Here is a 25,039-nt window from a genome sequence, read left to right on the forward strand (position 1 = left end):
CCCATGAGAGGCTTTAGGGCTCATTGGGTAGAGGGCTGGTCTTGGAGTCAGGAATCAAGCCCTGCCTCTGTGCTTTGTTACTGTGGACAAACTGCTTAACCTCAATGCCCCAAAGAAGCTCTCTACATGACCCAATTTGGCAGTTCAGTGGAGCTGGATAGTATTTTTTATCATAACTGAAAGAAATGCTAAAATTCAGTTAGGGATTAATGAAAAATAAAGTTGTTCTGATGGAAAATGCCATCCATATCCAGAGAAAGAACTTGGGAGTCTGAATGCAGATGGAAGCATGCTCTTTGCTCTCCTTTTCTTTTGTTGTTTTGGTTTGTTTCTTCCATCTCATGGTTCCTCTCATTAGTTCTAATTCTTCTTTACATCATGACTAATGTGAAAATATGTTTAATATGAATGCATAAGTAGAGCTTGTATCAGATTGCACACCATCTTGGGGAGGGGGGAGGACAGGGACGGGGAGAAAATTTGAAACTCAAAATCTTATGGAAGTGAATGTTAAAAACTAAAACTAAATAAATTAATTTAAAAGGCTGAGAAAACAAAAATGAAAAGAAAGTTGTTCATTTTTTCCCCATCCAAGTTCAGAGACATCCTGAAATCTGGGGGTCCATGAAAGACAGGTTAAGAAACTTTGCTATACGATGGAAGGAGTTTGCATGCTGGGAGTTACCTACATTGTTGAAATCACAGATCTAAATTGTTAATGCAATGTGTGTAGATTTCCTACAAAAACCAGTTCTCTAGTTAAAACACTTAGAAAAACTTCTCTAAAAAAAGTTATATGCTTATTCCAGGGGCAGCTGGGAAAGGGAGCAGTTAGAAACCCGTAACCCCTTCTTGAAGAGATCAAGAAAGATTTTCATCCAGAAAGCTTTTGACCTTAAAATAATAGAAGAGTGGGTGGTGGCCCAGATTTCCATAGGAGAGGAAGTGGCACACTCAGCAAGAGGCTCCCAGGGCAGCATATCATTTTACATGGCTCCTCATCTAGATTCCAGCCTCCAGTCACCAGTAGAGTTTATAGTAACATCAGAAATGTTTAGAATTCTTATTATCCCTTTAAGAAAATTGAATAATGCTCAAGCTTCCAGAGAGGTGGTGGCTAGAGTCCTAAATTGAAATCAAGAGACTGGGGATAGATAGAACCCAAGCTCTGACTTGGGTCAATTTGCTTTGCTGCTACAGAGACCAATGGAGACAGATTTGTGAACCTAAATAGCTTTCAAGTGTTGAGTGCTTGGAGATCCTCAGGAAAGTACAATAGGTTTTGATTGCTTAAATGAATTACTTTCATGGTCACTACCTTCCTCCCTTCTCCCCCTTCTCCAAGACAAGGTGCTCCAGGTGTTTAATATTCTAAAACAGACCTAGTTGCAAAGCAAATGATGAGCCATTCATAGTTAAGGCATTGTGGTTAGAGTCCAGAACATTCTGACTTCATCCAACAGGGCATTCTCTCTTATTATCAAATATTACTAAATATTAGCACATTAAGATGGAGCCCACAGACTCATTAATGCTGAATGTAATTGAATCAGGCTGGCCACACAAGATTTTCCACTGGGCTGAATCTGTTTTTTATCAAATTCCTCCAAAGTGAATATATTTGCATATACATTGGTGAGTATGTTACGGGGAAAAAAAAAAAGACAATTTGTAATAGAAGGAAATGTAGAAGAGCTTGCCTCTAAAGTAGTGGTTTGATTTCCCAGAGTGGCTTGCCTAGAATGGCTTTCTCTGACTTTCTCATATGGACCCACTCATTTGGAAGCTCTAGAGCAACAGAAAACAGATAGCCAGTGAGATCAAAGGTGCAACTGGCTAACAAACTGAACTTTCCTGGTCTAGCACCCTAAGATACACGTATGTACCATTCCACGCTAATCGATTCCTTTGCATACATGCTCACATGTGTGCATGAAGATTATAGTAAGGGAATACTTAGCATCTTAAAATGTGTAAGCATCTTTGGGTCTATGAGCTCAAACCAGCCAAAATATGTCGCAAGAGTATAAATTTCTAGAATTCTACTGAATGGTGGCACCATCTGGTGGATATAAGTAGCACTGCAATAACTCTATACGAATATTCTCAAATTTCACCATCTTGGGGGGGGGACAGTGCTCTTTTTCAGAAATGATTTTAGATGTTTGATTTTTAAAAATTCTTTCCAACAGCCCAAGTAAATACCTCCCTTATCTAAAGAGCTTTAGGATTTATCAAATGTGGCATGAGGTGGCACATGATTAGATTTGGTCTTGAATGTTCTGTGGTTGTTGGTTTTGTGTAATAAATGTAATCTCAGATTATACTAAGAATCACATAGTGTCCAACTGGAAGCTGAGAGTCTTGTACTTTGCCCTGCTCAGACATCACCTGGAGAATTATGTTCAAATCTGAGCACCACATTTTGGAAAGGACATAGTTAAGTTGGAAAGAATCCAGAGGAAGACCACCAGGGTGGTGAAGGGTCTTAAGATGAATGGATGAATAAATGAATGAAAAAATATTTATTAAGTGATTACAATACACCAAGATCGAGCCATATTGATGATCTGTGTGAGCAACAGTTAATAATATTTGCTCTGTGGAAAAGATCAGACATAGATGGGACAAGATCGCTGTCTTCAACTATTTCAAATTCAGACTTGGTTGGCCTGGCCCAAGTGGCAGAAGTAGAAGCAATGGGTGGAAGCCACAGAGAAAGATTTCAGCTTGATACAGAGAAAAATTTCCTTAACGAATAGAACCATGTTAGGAGCTGATAGGTTCCCCTACCCTCCCCACTGAAGAAGTTTAAGCAAAGAATAGATGAATACTTGTTAGGGGTGCCATAGAGGGGATGCTTGTAAGGAATCCCCAGCCTATATAAGCACAAATGTTGCTATGTGCATTGCCAGGCTACCCCAATGTCCACAATTTAGAGAAGGAAAGTGAAGTAGGTAGTTAGGCTGCTAGGTGTCACAGTAAATAGAGTACTGGCTGGGGGGCGGAGCCAAGATGGCAGCTGGTAAGCAGGAACTACTGTGAGCTCCGTACCGAGTCCCTCCAAAAACCTATAAAAAATGGCTCTGAACCAATTCTAGAACGGCAGAACCCACAAAACAGCAGAGGGAAGCGGGGCTCCAGCCCAGGACAGCCTGGATGGTCTCTGGGTGAGGTCTATCCCACACGGAGCTGGAAGCTGGGAGCTGGGAACGGAGTGGAGCAGAGCCCAGCGTGGTCGGCGTGGACCATCCAGACCAGAAGCCGGGCAGAGGGGGCCCTAGCGCCCTGAATCAGTGAGCTGCGGCAGTTACCAGACTCCTTAACCCACAAACACCAAAGACTGCGGAGAAGGTTAGTGGGAAAAGCTTCGGGAGTAGAAGGAGTTCCAGCCCCCGGGGCAGCGGAGGTGGGGCAGCTACAGCTGTTGTTACTTCCAGCTCCAGGCCCACCTGGTGGGAGGAATTAAGTGGCGGATCAGAGCAGGAGTGAAGAGCCTGCTGAAGATCTAAGCCCAGTCCGGGTTGGGGGTTGGGTAAGGAGCAGTGCTGGTGTGGCAGAGCTGGCACCTCCCCCCCAAACGTGGAACATAGAACTCTCTAGTCTACAAGCAGTCATACCCCGCTGAAAAACTCAAAGGTCAAGTTAGTTGGCTGGGAATATGGCCAGGCAGTGAAAACGCACCGAGATTCAGTCTCAGACTTTGCATTCTTTCTTTGCTGACAAAGAAGACCAAAACATACAGCCTAAAGAAGTCAATAAAGTGCAAGAGCCTACACCAACAGCCTCCAAGAAAAACATGAACTGGTCCCAGGCCATGGAAGAGCTCAAAAAGGATTTGGAAAAGCAAGTTAGAGAAGTAGAGGAAAAATTGGGAAGAGAAATGAGAAGGATGTGAGAAAACCATGAAAAACAAGTCAATGACTTGCTAAAGGAGACCCAAAAAAATACCGAAAAATACACTGAAGAAAACAACACCTTAAAAAACAGACTAACTCAAATGGCAAAAGAGCTCCAAAAAGCCAATGAGGAGAAGAATGCCTTGAAAGGCAGAATTAGCCAAATGGAAAAGGAGGTCCAAAAGACCACTGAAGAAAATACTACTTTAAAAATTAGATTGGAGCAAGTGGAAGCTAGTGATTTTATGAGAAATCAAGACATTATAAAACAGAACCAAAGGAATGAAAAAATGGAAGATAATGTGAAATATCTCCTTGGAAAAACCACTGACCTGGAAAATAGATCCAGGAGAAATAATTTAAAAATTATTGGACTACCTGAAAGCCATGATCAAAAAAAGAGCCTAGATATCATCTTTCAAGAAATTATCAAGGAGAACTGCCCTGATATTCTAGAGCCACAGGGCAAAATAGAAATTGAAAGAATCCATCGATCGCCTCCTCAAATAGATCCCAAAAAGAAATCTCGCAGGAATATTGTCGCCAAATTCCAGAGCTCCCAGATCAGGGAGAAAATACTGCAAGTAGCCAGAAAGAAACAATTTGAGTATTGTGGAAACCCAATCAGAATAACCCAAGATCTGGCAGCCTCTACATTAAGAGATCGAAGGACTTGGAATACGATATTCCGGAGGTCAATGGAGCTAGGATTAAAACCTAGAATCACCTACCCAGCAAAACTGAGTATCATGCTCCAAGGCAAAATATGGATTTTCAATAAAATAGAGGACTTTCAAGCTTTCTCAGTGAAAAGACCAGAACTGAATAGAAAATTTGACTTTCAAACACAAGAATCAAGAGAAGCATGAAAAGGTAATCAAGAAAAAGAACAAGAAAAAGAAACTGCAAGGGACTTACTAAAGGTGAACTGTTTTGTTGACATTCCTACATGGAAAGATGATGTGTATGATTCATGAGACCTCAGTATTAGGGTAGCTGAAAGGAATATGCATACATATATGTTTATGTATATATATGGGTGAATGTGTATGTATGTATATATCTATGTGTGTATGTATATATATATATATATATATATATATAGATAGAGAGAGAGAGAGAGAGAGAGAGAGAGAGAGAGAGAGAGAGAGAGAGGGAGAGAGCAGACACAGGATGAGTTGAAGATGAAGGGAAGATATCTAAAAGAAATAAAATCAAATTAAGGGATGAGAGAGGAACATACTGAGAGAGGGAGATAAGGAGAGATAGAATGGGATGGATTATCTCCCATAAAGGTGGCAAGAGGAAGCAGTTCTGTGGGAGGAGGGGAGAGGGCGGATGAGGGGGGAATGAGTGAACATTGCTCTCATCAGATTTGGCCTAAGGAGGGAATACCATACATACCCAATTGGGAATCTTACCCCACAGGAAAGAAGAGGGAAGAAGATAAAAAAAATGGGGGGGATGATGGAGGGGAGGGCAGATGGGGGTGGAGGTAGTCAAAAACAAACACTTTCAAAAGGGGACAGGGTCAAGGGAGAAAATTCAATAAAGGGGGATGGGTTGGGAAGGAGCAAAATATAGTTAGTCTTTCACACCATGAGTATTGTGGAAGGGTTATACATAATGATACACACGTGGCCTATGTTGAATTGCTTGACTTCTTAGGGAGGGTGGGTGGGAAGGGAAGAGGGGAGAGAATTTGGAACTCAAAGTTTTAAAAACAGATGTTCAAAAACAAACAAAAATGTTTTTGCATGCAACAAGAAAATAAGATACACAGGCAATGGGGCATAAAAATTTATCTTGCCCTACAAGAAAGTAAGGGAAAAGGGGATGGGAGGGGAGTGGGGTGACAGAGGGGAGCGCTGACTGGGGAACAGGGCAACCAGAATATATGCCATCTTGGAATGGGGGGGAGGGTAGAAATGGGGAGAAAATTTGTAATCCAAACTCTTGTGAAAATCAACGCTGAAAACTAAATATGTTAAATAAATTTTAAATAAATAAATAAATAGAGTACTGGACCTAGACTCAGAAGAGTTCAAATCCTGCCTCAGATATTTATTAGTTGTGTGACCCTGGGCAAGTCACTTAACCATTATCTGTCTTGATTTCCTCAACTGCAAAATAAGGAGAACATTTACCTCCCAGGCAGATTGTTGTGAGAATTAAAAGACAAAATATTTGTAAAGTGCTTTGCAAACCTTAAAGAACTATGCAAACACTAACTATTATTAGTGATCAAGGGGTCCCACATTTCACCCAGCAATGTGAGGGAATTCTCACCAAGATAGAAAGGAAAAAGAGGTATTGCAGGCATGCTTAACTGCTGCCATCACTTCATTTACATCAGAGATTAGAAAATTATGGACAGTAATTTTCCTTTTCACAATGAAAAAAGGGTAATAGCCCCCAAACAGTCCAGCATCCCTTACAGGAATGGATCACAGGATCAGTCCATTTGACAGATGTGACAGTTGAGACCCAGAAAGGAGAAGTGATTTGCCCAATGTCACTAGAAAGTATCAAAGTCAGATTTTGAACTCACTGTACCAGCTGCCTCTCATTGTCATAATGAGTGGGGTAGCAGGGAGCAAACACAACCTACCAACAGGGGTCGCTATTTTCAAACACTCCCTAATATTACTCATTAGGAAAAGGAGTATTTCTAGCAGGGTCCTTATAGGGTCTGTTGCTAGTGGTGTTTTTTATACTAGCCCAGTTGGTTCTGGGGAAGCCAGAACAATTATGTTATGTCACAGTAATGAACTCTTTTGATACTTCAATGAATCTGCCATTGCCTAGACATTGGTATTCCCTTGAACAATGCAGATTGAAATTTTCTGTGTCCTCCCATAAATCACCCCCAAGAGGTTCTGCCAATGTGCTAGGGGCCTTCCTCTAAACCTCTGATATCATGTGGATACCAACAGGGCCTATCAATCCATTTCTCATTCTCACTATATGATTGGCCCGTCTTTCAACATCTCTCAGATGACATCCTTTATTCTGCTTTTCCTGAATAGTTTTTTTTTCCCAATATACAAACACCAAAGACCCTACAGTATGGACCAACTGCATATCATAGTCTGGATAATAGACATTCTTCGTCCACTTCATTTTTCCTGTTTTAAAGCCAACCTCTTCTGAATGCTTGTGGATCTTCTACTATATGCCAGGGCTTGATAAAATCATCACGCATAAACAGTTGCCTCTGAAGGATCTTGTCATGTAGAACAGGAATTCTATACCTGAAGTCTGTGAACCTTTAAGGAACAATTTGATAATTATTTCAATATAATTTGTTTCCTTTGTAATCCTACATGTTTTATTTTGTAGATTTAAAAATATTATCCTGAGGAAGGATCCATAGGTTTCACCAGTCTGCTAAGGGGTCCATGATCAAAAAAAAAAAAAGGTTAAGAACCCCTGATCTATAAGGAATGCCTCTTTCATTTGGAACCTATGATGGATATTATCCTTATCAGTACTGAGCACTTGTGGCTAGCCTACAAGTCCCTGAGTTGTGACTCTCTTAATATAGATCATCAAAGGGCCAAATCCATAACCTTTTAGGAGTACCCCTAGAACATGGAGGGCTTCTTCCTAATGTTACTGGCTCAAGCCCTGATTCTAGTGTGTTCTCAAGGGTAATTGCTAGATACAGCTAGTATCTCCCCTAGAAATCATCAATTGGCCCAGTGATTGGCACTTTAGTATCAATTTAACTAATTAACATCAATTAGCTTTTACAAAAAGATATTAACTAAGAAGATATAGCAAAAACAGAAGTACAAAACATCCAAACCAGGGATACACATTCCCCTATACCCTTTCAGTTCCTGGGGACAGTGGGCTCAAATCTAAAGCAGATGCTATAAAGCATTTACTCCCACAAAATTAACTTCCAAATGCTGCATAGCTGATGCTCAAAGACACTCCAGAAAATGGCATCTCATCTGCCAGATCCCATTCATTGTTGGGTTAACATGTCACCTCTCAATAGGCAAGGTGGCCATAAAACTTTGGCAAGAACTCTATTTCCTAGAACTGTGAAGGCTCAAATTTTCAAAGATCACAGCTGCCTACGATGCTCCTTTACCTAAGAAAAAGAAAGAATAGACACAACAGAGACAAAAGCAAAGGTAGGGGCATGTGCTCAAAGATTATGGCCAAGATTTTAAAAGGGCCTGAGCCCCTTTGCCCACACAGAAGCCCTGGTCACTTTGTCCTCTTCATGCAAAGGCAGCCAGGGAAGAAAGAGATGAAGTTTCCTCCATGGGCTTCCTTTCTATGCACGTTCAATTCCCACTCAGCCAATCAAAAAAGCTTCTCATCACCACAGAGTAAACAGACAGGAAACAGTCATATAATACATGTGCATGCTCCAAAGTTCACATGGGGATTACATTACACAGAGAATTCTCTGCATGCTCATAAGGATGGTGCTGTCATTGGCCAGTCCACTGTCACCTAAATGTTCTATATTTTCTTATCTGGGTCCCCTGTCTCCCAAAAGAATTTAAGTTCTTTGTGGGCAGGGATTTTCATTTTTTTTGACTTTGTATCCACATCCTTTATCACAAAGTCTAGCATATAGTAGGCATTTAATAAATATTTGTTGAGTTCATTAAGGATTCCCATATGACTTGTATAGGTTATTCTCATAGATGTGATAGGAACAAGACAGGAAACTAGGTCTATGGTCAGTTGTTATGGATATTCTCTTGATCAGCTATTTTTTGGTAATGATAAAATATGAAATTTTCTCCAGCTCTTTGGTATCCTCCTCACTTTCAAATAACTTGAAAACTGATCCCTCAGTGCCCTCAAAAGTTGTGTCAGCTCCAAAGAAGAACTCTCCTGTGTATATTTTGTTTAGTCCAGATGTTCTTCTCATCTTTTTTCTTCAGTGACATTCTATAGCACATCTTGGACTATGATTTGTGAGTCCAAATATGATGACTCTACTGTCACAGATGACAAAAAAAATTGTTATAAAGTTCCTTACAGATTTTTTTCCCATCTATTTGTTGCCTTTTGTCCAGTTTCATCTTTAAATATCTTTAAATATTTCTCATCAGTTTTCTACAAGTTTGTTTTTGCATCCACTGTTTCATGAGCCTATATATTACCTGCACATAACTTTCTACCTTCCTCCTTACAGATTTATATTTTAAGCCAGTGGGTTTTTTGTTTAGTTTTTGGTTTTGTTTTGTTTTGTTTTTGCTGCTGTATCTCTCTGCTTAGCAAGGAGATAAAGTGTTTGCTGACTGAGGAGGCATCTTGTTTTTTTCGGTTTCCTCTTTGGGACAGCTGATTACTACCCATTCAACTTCTTTGAGAAACTATGATAATCTGTGTTGATAGCTAGTCTCTTATCTCTTTCTTATATATTTTTTTTTACCAATAGTTTGTTTGCATATGTCAGTCTGGAGTTGCCTTGGTTGCCTCTTTTTCTCATGTGTGGTCTCTTAGTTGGGCACTGACTTTGATCTTTGCTTTAATAACTCGGCAGTCTAACTGTAAGAAGAGAGCTGATTCAGCAATTATTTCGTATCAATCGCTGATCATTTTCTATCTGTGAAGATCTAATGAGTTTCATTTTTGTCAATTTAGGCACATTGATGCACTGCTGATGAGCTGCAAAATGGTGCAACCATTCAGGAGAGCAATTTGGAACTATCCTCTAAAAGTTATTAAAATGAGCACACTCCATTGACCCAGCAATACCACCACTAGGCATGTACTGCAAAGAGATGAAAGACAAAGGGAAAGAATCCATGTATACAAAAATATGCAGCAGCATTTGTTATAACAAATAACTGGAAAATAAGGGGATGCCTTCAGTTGGGGAATAGCTAAACAAAGTGTTGTATACAAATGTAATGGATTATTATCATGCCATTCTAAATAATGAAAGGGATGGATTCAGAAAATCATTGGAAGATTTAATATAACTTAATAAGGAGTGAAGTAAGAACCAGGAGAACAGTTTATAGAGTGACCATAGCATTGTTGTTTTTAAAAAAAAAAAAGGCTTCAAAAGATAAGAATTCTGCCCAGTTAAGTAGCCAACCAAAATTCCAGAAGACTGGTAATAAAGTATTCTACCAGCTCCTGACAGAGAGTTAGTTGATATAGGACATACATTTTCCAGCATGGCCAATGGATAGATTGGTTTTCCTTGACTACTCTTATTTGCTATAAAATCATAGAGTTAGAAATAAAAGGAACCTCAAAGACCATCCAACTCATCACTGCTAGTATCTTCCCTTTGAGATTACCTACCATTTACCCTGTATAGATTTTGCACGTACAATTTTTTGCATGCTGTTTTCCCCCTTAGAATGTGAGGTCCTTGAGGACAGGGCTATATTTTTACTTTTCTTTGTATCCTAACTGCTAACTGGCCAGTCCACCATCACATAAGTAAAAGGGATATCCTAGTGAAATTCAGCGAAAGCACAAGTTCTGACTGGACTAAAAGGAGACTTTGAAATGTAAAGGGGAAAGCCTTCAAATGCAAAACAGACATTCCCCCCCTCCCCAGAAAGGGTGAGAGACTAACATATCTTAATTGGGTATGAGGAGGCCAGCAAGACAATGATTATACTTTAGGGCATAGACTGAGTTCTTGGCTTTTTCCCTAGCCACTCATTTCCATAGATTCCCAAAGGAGTATGTGAGGTGAAAATGACTGAACTGAAACTAATCACTGCAAGATATTGTGGAGTGGCTTAGGGGATTTTTGAGCAAGGAAGATTTTTGTCCATTGGACAGGCAAGCATTCTCCTATCTCCTACCTGAAGGTGACAAACAACCTTATAGCTGAGGTGCAGGAGTCAAAGGAAAGAAGGAATCTCAGCTAGGGGCTGTTGCCCTAGCTGAAAGAGCCCTTCCACTGAAAAGAGTTTAGCATTACTCCAGCTGAAAAGTGCAAGTAGCACCAATCCCAGTCAGTGACTGAACATTGGAAAAAAAAGATTACAGCTACCTATCAAAAAGTGAGCCCAGGAGGTGTACTGGATTGATCTGTTCAACAGGGACATTGCATCCTGAGAAAAGGCCAGCAGCTAGCTGAGCAACCTGCCCAGCCCAGCCAGGAGTCTACTGGTGTGTGGCCCAACACAGAAGCATCAGGACCTGGTGAGGACCTGGCCCAATAGCAGATTGGACCACTCTGCTGAGACACTATGCCACCAGTTGAAGAAATGTATAACAAACCACGAAGAGAAGAAACAATAAGACCTAGCAGTTCCAAAATTGTGAGTTGCCTTGGTCATGTATGTACCGTACAAGTATGTCTCATTACCCTTCCTTTTTAAATTCATATCCACTCTTTCCTTCTTCTCAGGGTATAATGCCCCTGCTATTGAGGAAAACACATTGTAATTACTGTCATTGCTATGATGTTTGAGTAAAAGCCTTTGCTAAAGAGTTGAGTCTGATTATCAAGGGCAAACACACTAGTGGGGGCTTGGGAACTATTGTTTTACAGGACAGCCACCCATAAGATTACTCCTAGAAGTCTAGGATTAGTAACAGTCTTTGGGGACCCAAGCTGTCAGTGACAGGGCTGGCAACTGAGCCCTACCAGGGCATCACACACACACACACAGAGAATATATATATATATATATATATATATATATATATATATATATATATATATATACACACACACACACATATATGTATGTATGTATATGTATATATGTGTATGTGTGTGTATGTATGTATATATATATATATATATATACATACATATATCTGTATCTGTATTTTTTTTCTGTCTCCCCCAATAGAATGTGAGTTTTTTTGTGGACAGGGATCATTTTTATTTTTGTCTTTATATCCTCAGCACTTAGAACAAGGTCTGGCACATAGTTAGGACTTAATAAATGCTTGTTGACAAACTGAACTCACTTATTGTACAGACAAGGCAGCTGAGGCACAGGGAAGTTAAGTGAGTTACCTAAGGTCACACAGACTATAGGAGTAAAATGCAAAATTTTAACCCAGATCCACAGTTCCTCTCTACTCTACCCCAGGATTGTTTTTTGATTTGTTTTGTTTCTAATTTCAGAAGGTAAAATTTGAGTGGGAGAGAGAGAGAAGTATAAGGATGTCAAAAAAAAAACAGTGAAAGAAAACAGGGTCATTGAAATATTTTTTTTAAAGACCATAGAAGAAAACAGAGGAAGGTTGGAGGAGGGAGGGGGAGAAACAACAAAGCAGGAAAATTTTTAAACTAACAGTGAATTTGTTGTGTGCTTTTTGTTAAAGGACAAACTATTTGCAATGAAGATATGCAGTTTCCTGCACAACCCTCTTTTCCTGTTCATAGGAAAATGTTTGTATTTGTCAGCTACAGATCATCAAAAAAGAAGTTATTTTAAATATTTGGTGATAGGGGCTGGATCTATGCTTTCACTGGTTCAGGGAACTCTTTGGTGAGGAAGCTCTCTACCAGTTCAGGTCAGTACTTTTTCTGCAATTTATAGTCTTGGAATGTTGCTTAGGGCAGTGGCCTCAAGCTCAAGCAGATACATAAGGATCCTTATGGGCACAAATTGACTTAAAAAACCGCAGTTGGACATTATCTATGTCTTGTTGTATTTTTGTTTATTTTGTTAAATATTTCCCAATTATATTTTAATCTAGTTTCGCCATACCATGCTCTAGAGTGTCAGGAGCCTCAGGCTGCCCACCTGCAGTCATGTATTTGACAACTTTGCCCTAGAGCACTAAGCAGTAAAATCACTTGCCTAGCAACCTACAGCCAGCATGTATGAGGTATGGTGGAACTTGAACACAGGTCTTTCTGGCCCCCAGGTCAGTTCTCTATTCACTGAACAATCATGCTTTTCTTAAACTGGGGGCAGGGGGCAGCTGGGTGGTGACATAATTCATAGAGCACTGGGCCTGGAGTCAGGGAGACTCATCTTCCTGAGTTCAAATCTGGTCTCAGACACTTACTAGTTATATGACCCTGGGCAAGTCACTTAACCCTCTTTGCCTCAGTGTCCTCATCTGTAAAATGAGCTGGAGGAAGAAATGGCAAACCACTCCAGTATCTTTGCCAAGAAAACCCCAAATGGGGTCATGAAGAGTTGGACATGGCTGAAATGACTCAACAACCACAACATATAGACAGGGGATCCCCAAAGTCTTGTTGCAGTTTTATGCTACTAAAACCTTGTATATATGCTGTTGTTGAGTCATTTGCTAACAAAGCTTAAAACTGAAGTAAGACTTTGGGGATTCCCCTGTATATATGTTCTTGTTGTTGTTGAGTCATTTGCTAATAAAACTTAAAACTGCAGTAAGACTTTGGGGACACTCTGTATACATAAATATACGTAATCAGTTTCACTTTTTGCAGTGTTATTTAGTGTTCCCTATTTCCAGAACTTCCTGACACTTTGGCTACAGAAATTATTCATGATATATAATTGAAATATTTTTCAGTAGTGTATACAGAGCTTTGACCTCTCACATTTCTTACTCTGCAATCACATTTTCCAACATAGTTTTGCTGTACTCCCTCATGACAACATTTTACTTACATATGTGTATACATGTATACATATACATGTATATATTCTATGTAGTTTTTCAACATATACGTACGTGTATATAAATCTCTCTACTTCCTTAACCTCTGCCACAGAAGTAGTGGTATAAGCTGGAGTTCTGTCTGGTTTCACTGCTGCTTTTCTATGGTGTTTAGTGTTATATTAGTCCAGGATCCCAAGGATTTCTCAGGGTGGGTACCTGGAAATTTTCAGTGTGCCCAAAGTGGTCTAAGTCAGAGCAAATCTGACCACTGCCCTTCTATTCTGAGCTCTGTAATTTCCTAATCTGGGTTTGGCTCTGAGCAACACAACTATTAGCTTGTCCTAACTGGAGTTCCAGTAAACTGCTTCATAACTATCAGCCAACTAGAAAACTCTACACATTGAGAGTGTCAAAAAACTTCAAGCTCCCTTTTGGTCTGGGCTTAATGCTCCTGTTATTCTGCTACAGGCTTCAGACTGAGATAGAGGCTGAATCTGAAACCCTGCTGTATTCCTACAGTCAGAGCCACAAACCAACTTGCTTCTATATTTGCTCCTCATTTAATATACAGCTTACAAGTTGCCACTATTCATTAGCCTGGACCACCAGGATCCCTCCTCTGTCCACCCTGGACCTGTGAACCAGCAGTGGGTAGTGAGCAACAGAGTTGCCTATTCTCACTCCATGTACAATATCAGGCCCCTCCATGCTGAATCTGGGTCCTTTTATTGGCAGGCCTTCATTCAGTGCATGTGCTGGAATGCTCTACATAGCATTTCCTGGCTAGACCCCCAACCTCACTATAGTTAGAACTTGTTTGTCTAGGCAAACCTGGGATGGAAAATTACTTACTGTGGGTTTTTTTTTCCTCCCTTGGATTTCCTCATCAGAACTCAGTGTGGTGTCTTTTCTAGATCTTTGTGAAGTAGTTGTTGGGGAGAGTTCAGCTGGACTGCTCACTTTTCCTTGGCAAATCTCTGCATATGCTACTTCTAAGTAACAGAAAGAGCTCTAGACATGGAACCAGATGGGACCTGAGTGTGAACCCCATCTCTGTCACTTATAACTTCCCTGAGCCTCTATTTTCCTCATCTATAAAATGGGGGCTTTTACCTATAGTACTTACTTTACAGAGTTGTTCAAATGAGAGAAGGCCAATAAAATTAATTTCAAACCTTAAAGTGCTAGCCTAATGTCATTACCGTTACCATTATTATTATTATTACACTATTGTTTATTATCCTCCTTCTTTGCCTCCACAAGTCTGACCATAGCCACCATTTGGCTTAGTTTGTGGCTCAGCATCCCAAATCGCAGCATCTCTTTACATCATTTTCCCTATTGATATGCAACAGCCACATCCTATTTCCCATCTTAAATCCAAGCTCAATACTTATCTGTTTGTTCTGCTATTCGGGCACTAATTGCCATCCCTGATTCTGTTTGAGATGTTTGACCTGGTATTTTAGAACCAACTCTTAATTGTGTTTTTCTTTAATATGGACAGCATATATAAAACATGAGCAGAAGGAATGCTATATATATGCAAATTTTATTGTATTTTACTCTCTAACCTAAGAGATTTGCCAAACTCAGTCAGACTCTAAAGAAGTTTTGTTCTGAGATGCTTGTGAAGGCTCCTTTTCCTCTTTCCCTAGCCAAGAATGACTGAGAGCCTTGGCTGTTCATCTATGTTTACCCTATAAATCTCGCATAAAATTGACTGGTTTTACAGCATTTCACGGTGTTTTCTACATTTTTCTTTTGTAAGATCAATCAATCAACAAATATTTCTTAAGCACCTGCTATTCACCCAGCACTCTGCAGGATGCTTCGAATCAAGATGGAGATCCAAGGTCAAGTTAGTGTCATACCACTTAAACTTTAATTTTTCCATAGAAAAGTAAGTATGTTTTAATTGACTCATTCTCTGATGCTTCAGTGTGGCATGAACAAGCCAGCAAGATCTGTAAGGATATCTCAGCAGAATGAAAACTTGGGAAGGTTCTACCCACCAAGCTGGAAAGACTTTGAGTATAGGCATAGTGACAGGTTTAATGTTTATCATCTGAAAACCAATCTAGCTAAGTATAGAGATAAGACTTATCACCAAAAGGTTGGTGATAGAGATTAAAGTTTCTGGCCATGGTAACACATAAAGACCATTTAATAAAGCACAAAAAGAATATTGACACTGATGAAATCCTGGAACTTCTGAAATACCAAAGTATTTTTTGTATAGACTTGCCCTTTCAGAAATTGCCCATTAAATGCTAGGTAACTTAAAGGACTCTACTTCCAGCCTTCCCACCTAATCCATCCTCCACACAGTTGCCAAATTGTTATTCCTAAGACATGAATCTGGCCACATCCTTCCTCTACTCAAAAATTTCAGTGGCTCCCTGTTAACTTTAGAATAACAAACAAAATCCATAGCCAGAGATTTAGTCTTCCACAGTCACCTCCCATCTACATTTCCAGCCCTGTTTCATGTTACTCCCCTCCACTCATTCTCCATTCCAAACTAGCTTGACAGCTGTTCTCCATACACCACATTCCATCCCCCACTTCTAACCTCTATGCCTTTGCAGGCACCCCACCATCTCACCCCCAGACATGTATGGAATGCAGTCCCTCTTTACCTTTGCCCCTCCTCCTTCAAAGTATAACTCAGGTGACGCCTTCTCCATAAGGCCTTTCCAGATCCTCTGAAATAACAGTGCTCTATCATGCTCTTGAAATTGCTTTTAATGTTTCATGTAGATCTTGTATTTACTTATGTCATGACCAGAACAAGAGCCTAGACGTCATAGTTCAAGAAATCTGGAAGAAAAAAAATCTTCCCTGAGGTCTTAGAACCAAAGGGTAAAATGAAAACAGAAAGAAAGTGCCAGTCACCTTCTGAAAGAAATTTCCAAATAAAAACTTCCAGAAACATTATGACCAAAATCCAGTTCTTCTAACTCAAAGAACAAATGCTGCAAGTAGCCAGAATGCAAGAATTCAAGAACCAAGGAACCACTGTGTGGATCACATACAATTTAGTAGCTACTGCTAACAAACAACAGAGAGATTGTAATACCATATTCCAAAAGGCAAAGGATATAGTCTTACAGCTGAAAATACCTCATACAGCAAAACTGAATATAATCCTAAAAGGAGGGGGTTGGGGAAGAAGAATGGACCTGGAATGAAATAGAGGACTTCCAAGCATTTCTGATGAAAAGACAAAAACTGTTTAGAAGCTTTGAAGTTCAAATGCAGCATTTAAAAAAAACACAACATTAAAAAGGTAAACATGAATAACAATGATAAAAGACTAAACTAGGATAAACAGCTTATATTCAAATGGAGAAGAAATGTCTCCACTGAGCTCTAGCATCCTCAGGGGTCATAGAAGCAGTCTAATTAGACATAAGGCCTGGGATTGGTTCTGTTATGTCTTGATAATCTTAAGAAAAGAATGGAAAGAAAGGGGAAGAGGAATACATGGTGGGAGGGCGGGGTGGAAAGGAAGGTTAGGGAATTTTTTTTACTTTTTTACATAATTTTTAGTGAAATATATTTTAATTATTTATTTTACATAATTAGGATATAACAGACATCTATACAAACAAGGGATGGGGAGTGACTGATACTTGAACCTCGCTCTCATCTGAACTGTCAAAGGAGGGAAGCATACACCCACACAGAGTTGGGTACAAAAATATATCTCATTCCATAAAGAAATGGGAGAAGTAGAAATTCATGGGAGGATAGCTTAAGGGAGGGATTAGTCTTAAGCAAAGTAAACTCTAAAGATGTACAAAAATATTTATAGCTCTTTTTGAGGTGGCAAAGAAATGAAATCTGAGGGAATGTCCATCAACTGGGGAATGACTGAACAAATTATAGCATATACATGTGATGAATTATTACTGTGCATAAGAAATGATGAAAAAAATGGCTTCAGAGAATCCTAGGAAGACTTATATGAACTGATACAAAGTGACATGAACAAATTCAGGAGAACAATGAATACAATGATAACAATAGAGCAAAGACAAATAACTATGAAAGATTTAGGACACTGATCAGTCTAATCTAATCTAATCATCAACCACAATACCAGAGGACTGATGATAAAACATGTTGCCTACCTCCAGATAGAGAAGCGAAGGACTCAGAGTGCAGAATGAGACAATCTGCAAGCATGTGTATATGCATACATACATACACTTATGACTAATGTGAAGGTGGATTTTTCCTAATTGAAAAAATATATATGTACATATATAATTTTTAAAAGCAAACAACAACCACAAAATAATTGAATTCTGCAAAATACAAAGAATAAGCCTAAAGGAGAGAGATGAGAAGATATCTCCCCCTACCAACTCCTTTGCAGAGATGGAGGACCCATGGGTGTGTAATATTGTATACAGTATGATTTTTAATAACAATATTGATCAGTTTTGCCAATTTTTTCTCTTATCTTTTTTTTCTTTTTTAAACAATACTTGTTATGTGGGATGGTTCTCTGGAAGGAAAAGGAAGAAGGATATAAGGGGAAATTTAGGTGATATGAAAACAAAAGATATCAAAAATTTTATTTTAAAAATTATATTTCCAGAGCATTGTTATGCTTAGGAACCTATCTTGCCATTCTATGTATATCTTGTGTGTTTTCTTTTCTTTTTTTCCTGTGTTTTATTTGGTTTACCATGTTTCACCATCATTGGTGGCTTACAAAAGACTAGATTTAAATAATGTCTATGAGTTCTTGGTAGAATTAAACTTGACTCAAATAATCAGTCTTTGTGAACTACGGAAGGCAACAAAGAGGAGATGGTCTAGTGAGGCTAGGACTGAGACAGATGAGTGGTAGGTCAAATCTTAGCTGAGCTGTGACTTAAGGGCTACTCGAAACAAAAATCAGGCAAGGGATCAAGACTCCAAACAGTCAAGGCCAGAAGCAAAGGCCTGATTGGTCACAGGATAACAAGGATAGGTGCTGAACAGTTCAGACCATAGCCAAAGGAAATCATGGTCAAGTACAATGAGTCAAAGAGTCCAAGAAGTCACAGTAAGATCAAGAGAATCAGGAGATCCATCTTATCAGAAAGCAAAAGCCCAGAATCCAAAGAGTCATGAGAGATGTTAAAGCACTACACTTGTGAGGATGCTACTCAATATCTTCCACTCTGGTTTCCCATTACAAAGAAGAGCATAGATGAAGTCCGAGCTAATGCTGCTCGCCATAATGCTGAACTGAAATATTACTTCGCATCTTCAGATGACTACCCTTCAGCTTGACACATTACATTCAGAAAGAAGTAGAAGAGTGGCAGCAAGTTGGTCATTAATAATGGAAATATTGATGAAACTACAATTTCAATAGCTCCTCCCACAGAGATTATGGATACTGTTATTCTGTCTTTAAGAGGAAATCAAATTTTGTGAGAGGCAACCTAACCATCATCTAGATTTACAGGAGTCACCCTCTCTAGTCCCATAGTGCAGCCCAAACCAGATTAAAATGTAATTGAGAAATGCTTAACAAAATAAATAAAAATACATGTTGTTGTTCAGTCATTTCAGTCATGTCCAAATCTTCATGGCCCCATTTGGGGTTTTCTTGGCAAAGATACTGTAGTGGTTTGCCATTTCCTTCTTCTGCTCATTTTATAGACGAGGAAACTGAGGCAAACAGGGTTAAGTGACTTGCTCAGCGTCACAAAGCTAGTAAGTTTCTGAGGCTAGATTTGAATTCAGGAAGACTTGTCTTGAATGCAGGCCCAGCACTCCATCCACTATGCCACCTAATTGCCCGCAGTACAACATAAGTAATGATAATTTGTGGTTTTCCAAGTCAATATGTGGCCTGCAGGGATCCCTTTCTAATTGAGTTTCACGCCACTAATCTAGACTGTTAACTATTACAGTTGGAAAGAGATAGGACAGAGAAAAACAAGAACTTTCCCAAGTGATTAGTCTTAAGCAAAACTAACTGTAAGGATGTGCAAAAATATTTATAGCTCTTCTCAAGGTGGCAAAGAAATGAAATCTGAAGGAGTGCCTATCAATTGGGCACTCATTTAGCTCATACTTTGGAGAAGATATACCTTGAAGAAAATTCTTTTTAAAAGGAAGGGAGAAAGGAAGGGAGGGAAAGAGAGACAGAGAGAGAGAGAGAGAGAGAGAGAGAGAAGAAAAGAAAATTCTTAAGAGGTTTTGCCATGCTGAGAGAACTAAATGAAGAGACTATTTCCAGAGTTAAAGAGAGGTCAACAGTTGCAGCTGATAGCTAGAGGTGACTTCAGTTGTGATCTTTCTTATTGCAACAAATATGTCTCTTTTTCACACTGTTAATAAATTGCATAACCAGCAACTGGTGTTTATTTAAGCCTAAAAGAGTAGGGAGTAGGGTGGGAGGGAAGAGAGATAGACCCACATACATAGAGAGAGAAAGAGATACTAAGAGAGAAAAGAAAGCTTATAGAAAAGAGATTTCTCTGGCTTATTGAATAAGTTGTGGTGGGGGCTCAGGGCTAATTGTTTAAGTATTGAGAGAGATTGTGCATTTCTGTAATTCATGAGGGAATAACAGAATGTAACTTTGATTGCTTTAGAACCAGAGACTGAAAGTTACTAAGGAAATGAGTCAGTAGCAGTAACCACCCCCACCAAGACTACATTGAAAAATAAGAGAGAAAATCCACAAGACCTTGAAAAATCTAGAGAGTGAAGTAAAGGATGGAAGCAACATCAGGTTCTTCTCATCCAGCCCTAGGCTTGAAATGGAAATTGGATCATGGCGATGATAATTACGATAAATTAAAACCTGATTGTTCCTTAATTCTTCCCATATGCAGATTATAGCTGCTCTTACAACTTGCTCCTTTTCCAAAAAAACAAAAACTCACCATGTAGTCCAACTATAACCGCAGTAATATAGTTAAACTCAACATAATAAAACCAAAAAAAAAAATCAGATAGTTCAAGGCATTTGTTTTTTGGGTTCTGCTCCACAATTTGTGTTATCCTCTCCATGCTTTGTATTTCTGTGGAAACTTTCATCAAAGCATCTCAGTTAGGGGTTTGTGTTTTATCTTTTCATTAAAACTCACATACTTTCCCCAGACTAAGAACTTGTGGGATGCATTTCCCCTAATCAAGCATTTCAAGGTCTGAGATATCCAGGTCTTAATAACATGAGGTGATCAGTAAAGCATACTGAAAAAAAAACACATAAATCAGAATTTTATATAATGCTCTAATTGGAGCCTTTCAAGGCACCCTGCCCTGATGTTGAAAACTATATTCATAAGTGTGGGGGGGAAATCTGGATCATTTTAAAGTTGATATTTAGGCCACTGAATTCATAAGGTTATGGGGTGGTGAGGGGGTAGTAAATAACTTGACATTGAGAAACCAGATGAAGGAAAATGATAAATATACTTAATTCCTGGGACAGAGAAAACTCCAAACCATCGAAACCATGAAATCAGCATATTGACAAATTTTATGGCTAAGTTACTTTGCTGCCTTTGTGCATAAAAGAACTTGAATCGTTGACATTCTTAACTGTTCTTCCACCCACTTCAGGCAGCCAGCAGGAATGCAGGAATCAAAGCAGCTGCATTCCTGTCTCCATAAAAAGTGAGTGCACTCTGCAAATGGCAAAGATTCAGGTCATCATTTAAAGATGATTGCCAAGTGGTAAAGATGAGCTCAGGAAGGAACAAATAACTGGATATAAAATCAATGATCTATCATGTTGCAGGAAACAGCCCAAATTTCTCTGTGTCCCAAGGGGATGTGGTTCTTAGCAGGGCTAGCTTTGACGTGGTAAGTGGGGCAAAAGTAGCTTGCACCAGCGTGGGACTTTGATGTTCACTTAAATTGTTTTTACACCTAGTCCAAGAGAATAGGGGTGGAATTATATTTATTACAACCACAAGGCTGTGCAAATGTATTTACTGTTTAAGCCACTCTTTCTTCAAGTCCTAGCTGTCAACGGCTCTTCTCCTTATTTTTCTTAGAGCCCTTTAGGAGCCAAGAATGTTTTGCTTCTTAAGCCATGTACCTGAAGAGCTAAAACAACAATCTTGTTAATGAGAAGACAATGAGGCTGACTGCAGTGCTGCACCGTGTTATTGTAGGCCTTACCTTTTAATTGCCTAGTGCTGGCAACTTAACAGACAGTAATGAGTACGTTCTTCTGGGGTGGGTTTTTTTTTTTTGGTTGGGTTTTTTTTTTTTCATGAAACTCCTTAAGTGCATTGGAAACAGAGTTTATCTTGTGTACTGAGTGGAGAAAACTCTTATTAAAAGATGACTGAAGCATGTGGAATGAAGAGTTTATTTTGATGAGTAAGGTATGTCTTGATATTTTGCATTCAAATTCAAGAGGAAAAGGAGATAGGGTGGATTAGCCTCAATCATCTGGGAGATGACATTTCTCACTGTGTTTGAAGTATTTTATGAATTAGGGAATGGGACTGATTTTGAAGCTTAAATTAATTTAATCTGTTTGCTTTTGTTTGATGCAGCAGCTGGGCTGACACACCCTGTTTCTTTGAAAATGCTCAGCTTCAAGGGCCTAGGTTTAGAAGAGCCCAAGTGTAGTGCAGAGGTGGTGTCTTCTTTTCTGGGGAAAAGAGGAAATCAGTTTTCAATTTCCCCTTGTTGACGTCTGGCATCCTCAAATAGGGATTGGCCTCTGATGGAAAGGTAGAAACCATCAGGCTTGCAGATTATGCTTTCAATTAAAGATGAACTCGCCAGCTCAAACAGACATGACAAAGAAAAGGGAAATTATTATCCCCACTCAGAATCCCAGGCACATTTTCATGGAAAGGGCCTCAGGGTAAGGATGAAAGGGGAAGAAAGGTTAAAAATGATTTGGGTCCATTAATGATGATTGACACCCGGTTTGCCATATACCTGACACCTCCCATAAAATTCTCCCTTGAGTCTTTCAGCTCTCTGTTTCACGTCTTACCTACCTTAGGTGCTGAGTTGTATGGGTCTCTGATCTTGGGGGGATCCACATGTGTAAGACCATGAAATACAAACTTTTATACTAACTATTGGCATCTGTCTTCACTCTCCATCACTGTTCCTTTTGACTCCGATCTGGCACATTTTCTTATTGATCATCAAAACATCAGAGATGGGCCTTGTCTAAACCAGGATTCACTAGGTGTTTTGTAGGTCAGGTGCCAAACAACAGTCCTCAGATATTCACTTACTTACTCACTGAGCCTATGGCTAGATCTTCTCTTCATCCCTGACATACCATCGGAGCAATCTGACCCAGTTCTGACTCATCTACTTTTTCTCCTTTGCTTTCCACATAGGTCAACAAAGACATCAAGTAACAACGAGCAGGCCCTTTTTCCACAGATACATAAGCAGATTAGACAGTTTTTCTTGTGCCCAACCCAAGCGGTATGGGCCCCAGGAAGACACAAACACCCAGATAGGTAGGAAAGAGATTCCCTGTCAGCCAGATGTGTATAGAAGTTACTCAATTCCTAGGGTTGGAGTCAGGAGGAAGCACATCCAACTCACAGCATGAATTCTGTGACATTCACTCTGGCACCCCAGAAGAAAGAATGAGCTGCCACTATCTATAGAGATTTGCATCTTCTAATGAGCTTCACTCTTTGGCAACTACTTTCAAAGAAGGTATGAATGAAGGTGCCCCCAGCAACACTCTTGAAGGGATCACCACAGCTGTTCTCCAAACCCCCCTGATATTGCTACTAGTTTAGTGGTGAAAACCAGAGTGTGGCTTATGCTCTCTGTACATGGCTTCCTCTTTGTTCCTTTTGCCAGAGGATTTAAAGCTAGAACAACATAGAACCATAAGTTTTGAGATCAAAGGGGTCTTAGGGGCCATCCCTCAGTGCAACCCTCCCACTTTATAGATGAAAAAACTGAAGCCAGAGAAGAGAACATCCCAGAACCAAGTCACAAAACTAGTAAGTAATAAAACTGAGATCCAGTCAGTTCTTGTCCCATGTGAGCCTGGCTTGAAACAACAGGTCTGGTTAACGTGTCTTCTGGTCAATCTGGCTATCTTCACAATGAGCTCAAATTAGTCTTCAGTAGCATGATCCTCAGAGGCCATCACAGTCTCTTCCCATATTTGACCATTATAAAAGTGAAGAGGAAGGTCCAATTAACAAGTGTAATACTTGATTGGCATAGATAGAGGGCTGGCTTTAGTCAGCATGATCTGGGTTCAAGTTCTGCCTTTGACACATATTAGTTGTATAACACAAAACAAGACACTTGACCACTCGGCACTGCAGGCTACTCTAAGATTATAAATTACAGAGTAGGTAGCAATCTGTATCAGCAAAGGGAGTTTTCTCACCAGGAAGTTCTTTATACTAATATAAAAAACCCAGTTCCACACCCCCTCCAAAACTCCCTCCCCCAAAAAATGCTCGCTTCATTATAGCAGTCAGACACAGTCCCACATGGGGCTGCCTCTTCTCAAATTCCTTCTGACAGGACAAGAAAGGGAAATAGTCTGGTATCCTTTTGGAAAGGAGGGCCTTTGGAAAGGCTTAACAAAAGTATATATATGGCTATGAAAATTCCTTATCTAACCAAACAAAATCAGTCCTAATTGCAAACTGCTCTCCAGAATCTAAGGGGCCCCAACCCATCTGTAAGTCACATAAGACCAGAGCTGGAAGGGACCTCATCCAATTGAAGTCATACCTGAAGTAGAAATGGCTTCTACAACATGCAATGTGACAAATAGTCATCCACCTTCCCTTGAGGATCTCCACTGATGGGAAGCCTATTACCTCCAAAGGCAGCCCATTTCACAGTGGGATAGCTCTTCAAGCCCAAATCTGCTTCCACAATTGTCATCATTGCTCAGGATTCTGACCCCAAGTCTAAAGGAAAAAAAAATCTAATATCTCTTTGAATGACAGTCCTTTAAATGTTTGAAGGTAGATATCATTGTCTGTCCTCGGTCTTCTCTTCTCCAGGACAAACACCCTTAGTTCCTTCCACCAATCCCCAAATGTCATGGCCCTTCCCCATTCTGTTCACCCTCCTTTTGCCCAAGGGTTCTTAGCCATTTTTGTGACATGGGCCCCTTTGACAGTCTGGTGAAACCTACGGCCCCCTCTCAGAATGTTTTGAAATGCATAACATAAAATGCATAAGTTTACAAAGGAAACTAATTCTATAGAAATATAGTTATCAAAATATTTTTAAACCAATTCACATGTGCTCACTTCAGCAGCACATATATTAAAACTGGAATGATACAGAGAAAATCAGCAAGGCCCCTGTGCAAGGATGAGATACCAATTTGTGAAGGGGTTGGTATTTTTTTCTCAATGTGGCTAATGTGGAAATATGTTTTGCATGACTCTATATGTATAATGGGTATTGCATTTCTAGCCTCTTTAATAGGAGGGCAGGAGAGAATTTGGAACTGGAAAATATTTTTTTAATTTTTAAAATTTAATTTAAAAGAAAAGTTCACAGACCCCAGATTAGGAACCCTTACTCTAGATGGCCTCTAGTTTTTCAATGTCCTTCCTAAAATGTGG

At 39.5% G+C, this 25,039-nt stretch overlaps 1 non-coding gene across 1 annotated transcript; it reads left to right on the forward strand.

The window, feature by feature from the left end:
• Positions 1-24,710: 24,710 nt before the first annotated feature.
• LOC118852528 lies at positions 24,711-24,817 on the forward strand. The gene has a single exon (XR_005010600.1). It is a non-coding gene; the product is annotated as a U6 spliceosomal RNA (small nuclear RNA).
• Positions 24,818-25,039: the final 222 nt, after the last annotated feature.

Source organism: Trichosurus vulpecula, chromosome 5 (genome assembly GCF_011100635.1).
Source record: "Trichosurus vulpecula isolate mTriVul1 chromosome 5, mTriVul1.pri, whole genome shotgun sequence".
Lineage (NCBI taxonomy): Eukaryota > Metazoa > Chordata > Mammalia > Diprotodontia > Phalangeridae > Trichosurus > Trichosurus vulpecula.